Source organism: Bacillus rossius, chromosome 1 (assembly GCF_032445375.1).
Source record: "Bacillus rossius redtenbacheri isolate Brsri chromosome 1, Brsri_v3, whole genome shotgun sequence".
Lineage (NCBI taxonomy): Eukaryota > Metazoa > Arthropoda > Insecta > Phasmatodea > Bacillidae > Bacillus > Bacillus rossius.
The window spans coordinates 82,188,079-82,198,674 of NC_086330.1; positions in this window are offsets into that span (position 1 = coordinate 82,188,079).

Below are 10,596 nucleotides of genomic sequence, written 5' to 3' on the forward strand. Positions count from 1 at the left end.
AATTTTCCCTGCTTTGTTTGCATGATAATAGTCGATGTATTACTTCTCAAAATTAACACAAGTTATGATTAGTAATACATTTTGAGAGCTACTATCTAACGGATGGGCCCAAAACTACTTACAAAACTTTTTCTCATGCCAGTCATGCCCCACCGCCATATCCCTATGTGCGAAACTGTTAGGCCTGTTTCGCATTGACACGGATACATAACAAATAGTAAATATTGAGAGTGAATTTAATGGTTACTAAAAAAAAATTGGTTGTCTGTGAAGTCGGTTTACGGACGATAGTTTAACGTGACAACGTCATAACAAAACATTGATGAAATGATTGCATACTTTATGAATAAAATTGGATCATTTTAATTTTAATAATAAAAGAATAAATACTTGAAATTATACTAGTAATCAGATTTTTAAAATGCAAAAATAATTAACCTTTATTGCCAAAATTGTTGTTGTAATAAGCAATGAAAACCACATTAACTTTTCACTTCACTTTATAAACAGTCGAATGGAAGAGAGATTGATGCGGTGAAAGCGTATAATGTGCGTAATGGAACAATGTGCGTAACGGGACACTTTTTAGTGCGTGCAGCCGGCGTTCATTCTATTTATTAGACGTTGTCACGTCAAAAAATAAATCACAAAATTAATGATGGAAAACTAGACGTTCTTGCACTTGAAACCACTTTTATATAAAACGTGAACAGACATGGCTCCCATCGCGGTCAAATACTCGGGTCTTATTGGTTGCATTGGGAGACGTAAGCGGAAGAGCTGGGCGTTGCCGAGCTGATCCGTGCGGGTGCCTGCTCGCGTGCGTGTCATTGTAGGGTTCTTGGTTTCCGTGATACCCGTCTCCGTTTACGTGATCCGTCTCCGATATCGCGTCATTGCGCAAAGCCTCGCAGCTAAACTCTGCGTACAATACTGCACGCAAGCTTGATGTTTCTTGTTTTGTCAGTTGATATGGAAATTTAAGTTAAACTGACAATTAATAATAATTAACAAACTGAACCAATACTAATGAACAAAATGTTACGTTGTGTCCTTTTATATATGTTTATACAAATAAATATTTTAACTTTTAGGACAATGTTTTGTTTAATTCAAAATAAATATGTAAAAAATAGAAACATTAATTTATTTATTTCGACTTTTGTTTGGCTCAGTTAATAAGTGTGCGCTTTCTCTTACGCTGAACCATGAAGCATAAACAATGTATAACAAGTTATATATAGGAATCAAATATAAAAATTGCATAATAACAAATTACAAATTACATAAATTACTAATGAATCATCTACAATTTAACATCCAAGATTATTACTGACATAAATTATTTAAATGTAATGAAATAAATATAAAAATATTTAATTATATCTAAATACTAACCTAAAACGTAGAAAATATTATTTTAAATATAAAATATACAAATTACATTAAAACAACAACCCAACATTTATGAAAAAAATGTTTTAAGTAGAAAAACATTAAAATATAATTAAAGCTTGTTACAAAAGTTACAAAACAATGAAAAAATTACCCCTTTAGAGCCAATGAGAATTAAAAATTACACTTTTTTTTTACTAATAGGTACTCTGTGCCAACTGAATGTACCCTGTCTGCCAGCATCTCAGAAAGAAGTGTCTTGTTTAAAGCACGCCGAGCTCTGGAGCCGGATGGAAGAAGCACTCTACATTCGCCCGCCCGTGCTCTAATGAGACTTTCCGCTGCCTTCACAACTCTTTACCTTAATTGGGTGCGTTCACAAAACGCGCGCAAAAAAATAAGCGCAGAAGTTGGCAAGCGTTCTTATTCAAGTGGATGAGAAGGAGAGGAGAAAATATTATTACGTTCCAAGCGAATATCTTTGAGGAAGAAAAGTATGCGGACACCAAAGAAAAATTACGTGTGCTCCAACGAATATTAAGGTCGGGAAAATATGAGCCAGTATATAGGTTACATGTTGCGATTTTACAAATATTAATTAATGAATTGAAAGTTGTGTGGTGCAAAAAAAACTCCTTCAGATTACATAAAAATTTTACTATATACTTGCATTGTTGTTTACTTAAATGTATTAACGCAGTATATTTATTTCCTGAATTGGTTATAGTGCATTTGGTGGCAGATAAAAAACATCGTTTGTTGTAACAACGAAACTCTCAAATTGAATTATATGATTTCCTAAGAATCAGAAGACTCCAACCCACAAAATTTCTAAAGCTATTTGTGGTAATTGCGCCAAAGAAACGTCTACTGGATAGAGCGAATGGCATGTTATACTGGATTTTTTACAGAGACTTGTGTATATCCTTTTAAGAAAAATTTATAGCTTATTTTAAAATCAGTGTAAATAAATTAATATAATATAGTGTGTCTTACATATAAACTACTACGTATTAAACATATTTTCTATCAGAAAATTAGATACTTAAAAGAAATCTTTAGTTATTTTTTTCTGTCTCTCATTTTACCTGTCTGTAGGTAAGGGGGAAAAAAAATAATTGACTCAGAAATTGTTTACGCTATTTACTTGCAATTTACAAAGTATTTATTGAAATTTATTTACCATGATACATAAAAGCGGTGTTATCAAAACTAAAAATTTATTTACAAAAAGCATTAAAAAGAGAAGTTATGACTTCACAACATACAAATAAATATTGCATGTGTAAGTAAACGCATTATTATTAATATTTTCTTCCATACTTACATTGACACAAAAATAATACACACATAAAATTATTCTTTCAAAAGTAGACTAGAAGACTTCGCCCATTTTACTTCGCAGACACGGAACAATTCCGTGCTCTGTTTAATGTTTCAAATCCATCAACTATCGACTAACGTTACGTGTATTTTGACTGTCCGCCCACTCGGTCTAGCAGCTAGATATGCCTGGCCAGTAGGCCGTACTTGGCACAGCGCTGTCGGCCTCCGTAGCGTAGTCGGCAACGCACCAGGTTTCGGTGCGGGGGCTCTGAGTTCGAATCCAGGGTAAGATATAAGTGTAATTTGTGTTGTCCTAATCGTCTCCTTGATGCATATCCTTACACCAACGATTACAACTACTACAATTACACAACGACTCGGGCATACAAAAAAATACAACTTTAGAAAGGGGAGGAAAGACAGTTGGATCACTGGTACCTGTCAAAATTGCCAGTGTGCTATTATTTAAATATAAAAAAAAGCAGCTAGCGTGTCAGAGCGGTTGGCCAAGGGGTTTGGGTTCGATTACAGGCTGGTAAGCCGATTTATCGAACCTTCTTCTCGGGTCCAGGACTAGCAGATTGTTGGTGATGTCCATTTCACCTTCATTCCGCGCAATGGTAAACTACCGCAATATCATCCTGCGTTGGCAAACATTGCTATGTCCCGACTGTGATATCAAATTTATAACTATAACGATTGTTTAGAACGTTGTTAAATTAAATTCTTTGCAATAACCCGTGCAACTGGGGCTTTCTTAAATTGTTGGTTGGAATTTTTTTTTCTCGTATTTTCTATTTAAGTAACCTGGGTGAATTATTATTCTGTGCACGTGGATCGTAGACACAGCTAATTGTAAAATAATCTAATGCTCGTGGGGCGGTCGATGGTGATGTCACCGCAACGAAGAGATCAATGCAAAGGAGTAGGGAACTCAATTACTATGACATCGTAAGGAAAAGTGTAACGCACAGGAGTGTGGTTTTTATGATATTATCGTAACAAAAAGTGCAACGCACAGGAGTGGGGAACTCGATTATTATGACATCGTAATGATAATTTTTAAAACAAAGGAGTGTGGTTACGATAATGACATAGTAACAAAAATGTGACACAGGCGTAGGGCGCTCGATGATGTCATCGTAACGAAAAGTGCAACACAAAGGAGAATGATTTCGATGTAATCGTAACGAAAAGTGAAACTCTCAGGAGTGGGACGATCAAAAATGAAGTCATCGTAGCGAAAATTATACTGCACACTTTTAGGGAACTCGATTATTATGTAATCGGAAAAAAAGTGCAACGCACAGGAGTGGGGTTACGATGCTTATGTTATCGTAATAATAAGTGCAACGCACAGGAGTGGGGAGCCTTATGATGATGTTATCGTAACGAAAAGTGTAACGCTTAGGGGTGGGGCGCTTGATCCAAAAAAGAGTGGCAAGTTCTGTAAAACAAAATGACGGGTGTTATATCATAATTTAAAATTGCAAGAAGTTATAGAAAACCAAATGGCTGAATCCAATTGTCGGAATCCAAGATGGCCGTCGGAGTCAAAGGTCAAAGTCAAGGTCATACAACGTGGCCACAGGAAATGACGCGATCCAAGATGGCCGCCGCGGCTCCCTGGATCCCGAGCCCCCAGCTCCGGTCACCATATGAACTATGTATATTTACTTGAAGACCAGTCATGAGAGATGTTAGCCGCTGTAAAGTACCCTTCTGGAGAGGGTGAGGTAGTCTGTTGCCAACACCAGTCACCGCTGGCTGGGTCGAGCAGGGACATGAAGGACGCTCAAACATTTCTTGTTTTGTAACGCCACCGGTCACAGCTAGATTGCCGCCGGGCACGCCAGTCTAGTGTACCTCATTTGTCGATTAATGTACCGAAAAACATTTTGGGTAGCAATATAAACAAATCATCTGAGAAACAATTATCTAAACCATGTCTTTGTAACACTACGAGTAGGGACGTTTAAGATATTAGATTAAATAGCTATGGAAAATAGTGTTACGAACGCAACCAGGACCGCGACACGAGCCAGGCTCGGAGCTGGCTGGCGGCCCAGCCAGGTTACGGGTGTCGTGCACGTGTCACGTGGCCTCCACTGACGCAAGGCGTGCCACGCGTGCCTGGCCGGATTACAAGTGTCGTCACTACCCCCTCTCCCCCTCCGCTCCCCGCGCGTCGTCCTGCCTCGGCGCCGTTACCTGTCGCTGAGCGGCCTTGGGAATTCCGCGGGCCGCCGCGTGAAGTGACGTGAGCGAGCGACGCTATTCTTGACGCTTCGGACGCCGGGTCGGCGCGGGATGACGCGACTCGTCATCAGCCCCTCTTGAGTGTTCGAGAACGACGCCCCAGACTACTTAATGCCGCGACGCGGGCCTCCACTGGAGTTCCGAGCGAGTCTCACGGCAGTACCGAGAGTTCCGAGTGAAGGGAATTGCGACACCGGTGAAGAGGGTAAAGCAGGGAACCCTCTCCCCCCTTCTCCCTTGAGAGTGGCGCGATGCGGAGTTAACTTGATCGGAGTGCGGCAATGGAGTGGCGCGAGACTGTGTGTAAGGACAGGTGCGAGGTAAGGGGCGAACCACTGTTGAGCCTAGCTCCAGTGAGGAGTGCGAGCTGTGGACTTGACTGACATTCAGAGACTTGAGAATAAACATTTTTAAGTGACAGTGATTTGAGATCGGACATTTTTAAGTGAAATTATTTATTATTAATGTACATATTAGTAATCAATAAAACTGTAATAAGACTTAATTGGGCAATCCCTTACCAAACTAATTCTCCCTACATTATAAATCGTAACAATATTATTAAACTAATACTATATTTAAAAGGAGCATTCACATAATATGTTCTTTATGTTCCCTAAAATAATGAAAATTTATCATCAACGTCGTAAGTTACTCAGGAATGAGTTTGGGAATTTAAAATCTTTACTTGCTGTTTGTTACTGGTTAAATTAACTCCTGAAATGTCAGGAGCCAGGTTGAAAACCACAACGATTGTCTTAAAAGGCAGTGTTAATATTTATTTCGATGATTATCTTGGTGAAAAATACCTTCTTCTCTTTTTGCAGGAATGCCAAAATAATAAATTACTCAGTTTCTGAATTGAAGTTATTTACAACAATCCGGCAAAGCACAACAAATAAAGTAAATTCATGCAGTTACCAGAATTTGCGCCCGTCAATTTGTAACAAGTGTTCTCCTCCAACCCTTAGCGCTTTTTCATCGCAACGTTCGAGGTGTGTTTAGTTTCACCCCTGAAAGGATGCAACCCGCTACACTTCCCTACTAGAGGGCAACTCAGCTCGCCTGTGGGTCAGGCGAACCGCGATTTTGATTGACTTCTTGTCCATTTTACTGTTACGTGGCACCTGAATTTCCACCCGGTGTTTATGTGTTCTGCACAGCTCCGGCGAGCGGAACTTAGAATGTTCTGGTTCATAGTGACCTTTGACTCTGGAGGAATGTACAAACCCCGGTTCCTGCAGCGACGAGAGCGACCGGCACTACCACTACGAGGGACCCAGCGAACCTATGACCGCCCGCCGCGCCGACCGGAGGACAACGTCATCATCGGGGTGAACCCTGTCTGAAGGAGCCTTAACTGAGCTGTTGGCATTTACGTCACCAGTACCGAGGGTCCTGAGTCGAGTCGGCGAGTGAATACTCGCTTGGTGAGTAACGAGTAAAGAAACTTTAAATAAACGAGTAAACACCGAGCTAGAGCGAGGGGGAGGGTGGGGGCAGGAGGATGTAAGTGGCTGGTCGGAGTCCTCGGACGAGCGATGCAGCACTCGCCCAGCGAGTACGAGTAGGAGCAAGCCGACGAGTCAGCAAGGGGCCGAGGGCTCTCGGGCTCAGCGGCAGAGGACGAGGTGATACAGCGCTTGCCCTGCTAGCAGCGAGTGATGCTGAGGTGAGCCGACATGATGGGCGCGACTGGCTGGGCGGGAGACGACGAGTCCTCCTGGTGACCAGACGCGGAGGGCAGCCACCTCATCTCGTGCCGGAGCAGCGGCGAGCGGCGACAGCGAGTTCCTCGCCCCTTGGAGAAGCCATACGTCCCGCCAGGAGCTGGCGCGCGACCACGGAACGATGTGTTTCAGCGACAGCGACAGTGACAGTGACCGCATAGTCGGCGGTGTTTGCCGAAGACAGTGGTCAATCATTTAAATACTAGTTATTTTGAGAAATTTTCGGAGCCGCGTTTTAAGCAGAGTTGTAGGTAGTCGCTCTCATGAATATTAATGTAGAGTTATTCCATGCGTGACATTAATGATATAATTATGTAAAACAACGGATTGAAAAAGCTTATTTTTTTATAAAAAAAACGCATGTACTGATGTAGTTGCCCAGCAGGAATGTTAAGTCCAACAGTAACGTGTTTTATAAATGGTTTTATATTGTGTGGGTGTTGTAGATATTTTAATGCATATTGTTAATGCTCAAATTCTTTTTGTTCGCAGCTGATGAATAGTGAAGGACGACATTGTGAAGTCGACAGTTAGCGTGGCATGTCCACAACACGCGAATATTCCATGCATTTAATGACAGCTAATATTTCGAATTCGGTGACCACGTGCCATTGAGTGGACTATAACAATAAAAGTCAAGTTTGAAATTTTTTTGTTTTGGCTCATAAACACCCTCGCATATCCCATATCATGTTCACTATATAATGAACTCATTACATGCGTTACATCTAAGTAGAGCTATAGTGTCCCTAGAGTCACACTTGCTTAGAAGTGGAAAGTCTTTATAGTGTCACTCCTGCTCAGAAAAAAATTTCTTCCTAGAGTCACACCTGCTTAGAAGTGGAAAGTCTTTCTAGAGACACCCCTGCTCAGAAGTACAAAAGTCTTTCTCGAGCCACCCTCACTCAGAAGTGACCGCACAGAAAAAATTCCCTTCCCTCCCTTGGTGCTAACTTCTCCCCCTACCCAGCTGTCAGTCACGGCTGTTCTCCTTGCGGAGGGAGGGGAGGTGATGTAGGTCAACGGGGGCCGTGGTTGGCCGGAGAAGGGATGGGTGGGGCAAAGGGGCGGGGTCGGATATCGCGAGCGCAGCGCTCGGGCCGTCAGATGAAATATGCACAGCGTTTCCGGCTCGATGCTTCCGCCTGCACTCGGCCCACGCTGGGGCTAGGGGAGATCAATAAAGGTGGTTTTCACGTGCAGGTGAAATGAGCGCTCATCCTTATGGAGTCGGTAAGGTATTGCGAAGCAACGTGCTCTTAGCACTTACAGTGGAGGACTTTCGTGTTTTTTTTTTATTATTTAACAAAAAAACGGAAGAAAGTAATACTTCAATATTGCTGGCAACGACGGATCAATATGGACTAGTTTTGGACTCCAGGGAATTGCACGCTCGCCATTATATTTGCTCGCGTGGGACGTACCTTTTGCAACTTCTTCACCCAAAAGTGTAATAGGTTCAGATGGAAAAATGTCGTGGGGGGTAGGAAATATTACTACCAAAAAATGTGTGGATTCAATATACCTACTTAAAAAGGTGTAATTGTGAAAGACAATAATAAAATATTAAATATACTAAATCGATTTCTTAAAATCATGAATATAAAACTAAAAATTTGTTTTAATGTGTGAAATTTTATTCTAGAAATTTTTTCTTGTAAAAATTTATTGCATATGTATTTCCCCCCCCCCCCCCTTAAAACTTTAAATAAATGAATTACATGAAAATCACATTATTTTGTTATGCGTAACTCTGGTCGAGTGAGTTTAGAAGTATATATTAGGCTGTAGTAACATGAATACCAGTTCTGGTAACAAGCACGCCTGGTAACTGTAGTTGCGATTAAGTCGCAGAAGTCGTTGAAGGTACAGTCTAGTCCAGATACAGCTAGCGCTAGCTACAGCCGTCTTGGGCTCAACTAGACGGGCAATAAGCCATGACTTGGCGTGATTGTACGCTCCTGAATGATATTAGAGACCGTTTCCCCCGGTAACTCTTCGCGGGGGGCTCGTACTTCCTCTAATAGGGGAGATGAAATCAGTTTTTATCACTTTTAAAGGAATCAGCTGCTCGTGCGACAAGAAAACGTAGTATATGAAATCAAATAAGAATATAAGAAATCAAATAAGAATATTAGAAACAAATAACAATATAATAAATAAAATAAATAAGTATTTTCTACTAACTTCAACATGAAAATGCTCTCAGGCATGAAGATTTGTCATTACTTAGACTGTTTGAAGTCAGTTTTTTTAAGTGTTTGTAGTGTTAATCGCCATTCATCTATTATAATGTTGAAGCCACGAATGTGATTTAATATCCTTAATTTTTGTTCGTGTTATTTAAACTTCTACGATGTGGCGAGGGTCTTGAAATTTTCAGTTTAAAGAAATTTATTTTTACATGAACAGTTATACGATTTTTTCACTATACAACGTATGCACATTATTCTTGGCTTTATACATATTTTTTCATCAGGTACGCGTTACTGATGTCCACTTTTTGTCACAAAGTCACTCACGTAATTACAATTAATAATGATTTGGTTGGAATTGATTGTGTGACTCACTAAACGTTTAGTTTGTGTACCTACCAAACTAGGTAATGCATGCTAACTAACACGGCCTCATTCTTGAAAAATTTCTTCATTAATGTTTCAAATCAAAAACAAATATATTGGTTGATGTCAGACCTCTATTTGCGGTATTGTCTTTGCATAGTGTTTTTTGTCTAGGACATTTTTGCTCTGGATGTTCCACTATACAAGCTTTTTATTTAGTATTCTGTTGCAAATAAAGGTACCAGATTCATTCTACATTTTATCTGCCATTGGTATGAAAGACAGGTGAATAATCATAATTAAACTTTTTTTTTTGCGTTTTGGTACTATGATCTGTTGCATACGTCCGTAACCCGTCTGCCCGTTAATCACGTGACCGGCAGCAAATCAAATGGCCCAGAAAATTGCGTCCGTCTGTCAAATCTTTGCCAAGCTAAAATTTATTACGAACGGACGAATGAAGTTATAATCTCAAAAATGTTTGAAAGGCTTTGCATTTATTTTAAAAATATTTTAAAATGTGTTTATTTGTTCAGCTGCTTCCATATTATGTTATTGAACTTTCGTTTGAACATGTTTTAAAGTTTTATATTTGAAACAAAAACTGACTGAGTATCAAAAGTGCAATTAATATAGTACATTAACTCGAAAAAAAAATATTACAGCAAACAATTATTTAGTTTATTGATTCATAAGCTCCTAGCGGACAGGAATGTCAACTTAATAAGCCATTACAAAAGAAGTTTTCTCAAAACTTTAAGTCTTTTTAGTTAGTTGGCAGCATTCAGGTGGAAAAACATGGTGACGGACGTGTGGATCATGATGCCTCGTTCGGCTTGTTGACAGACAATTCCTGTCGTGGTCGCTTACTACAAATTCATTTCCTGGGTTTCAACTGCTGGGTAGCAACTACAATATTGCTTTCTTTGAATTATTGGGAATTTTGACGCCATTTGGAAGAAACGAAGGCCCCCGCCTGGTCAGGAGTGTATTATTTGTGTTACTGAGGAGGGATGATAAGAGTGACGCTCGCTGGTGTTTCTAGTGCGGGTTATCGCCTCTAAGCACAAAGCTCTGAGCTGGCGCGAAGTCTTCTCGTCGTGTTCAGGGTGACTATGATATTCGAGCGGGTAACAATAACATAATATGGCGGACAAAAATGAAGGTAAAGGTGTAACGCAAGTACCTTGAGCGCTTAGGGTGAATCTGTAACGTGTGTTTCATACCTAGAGATTGTCATTAATAACTCAATTAGCGGGGAAGTGACACTGGAAGGCCGCGGGGCTTGCGGATTGCCGCTCCACGTGTGCGAGGTCACGCGCGGG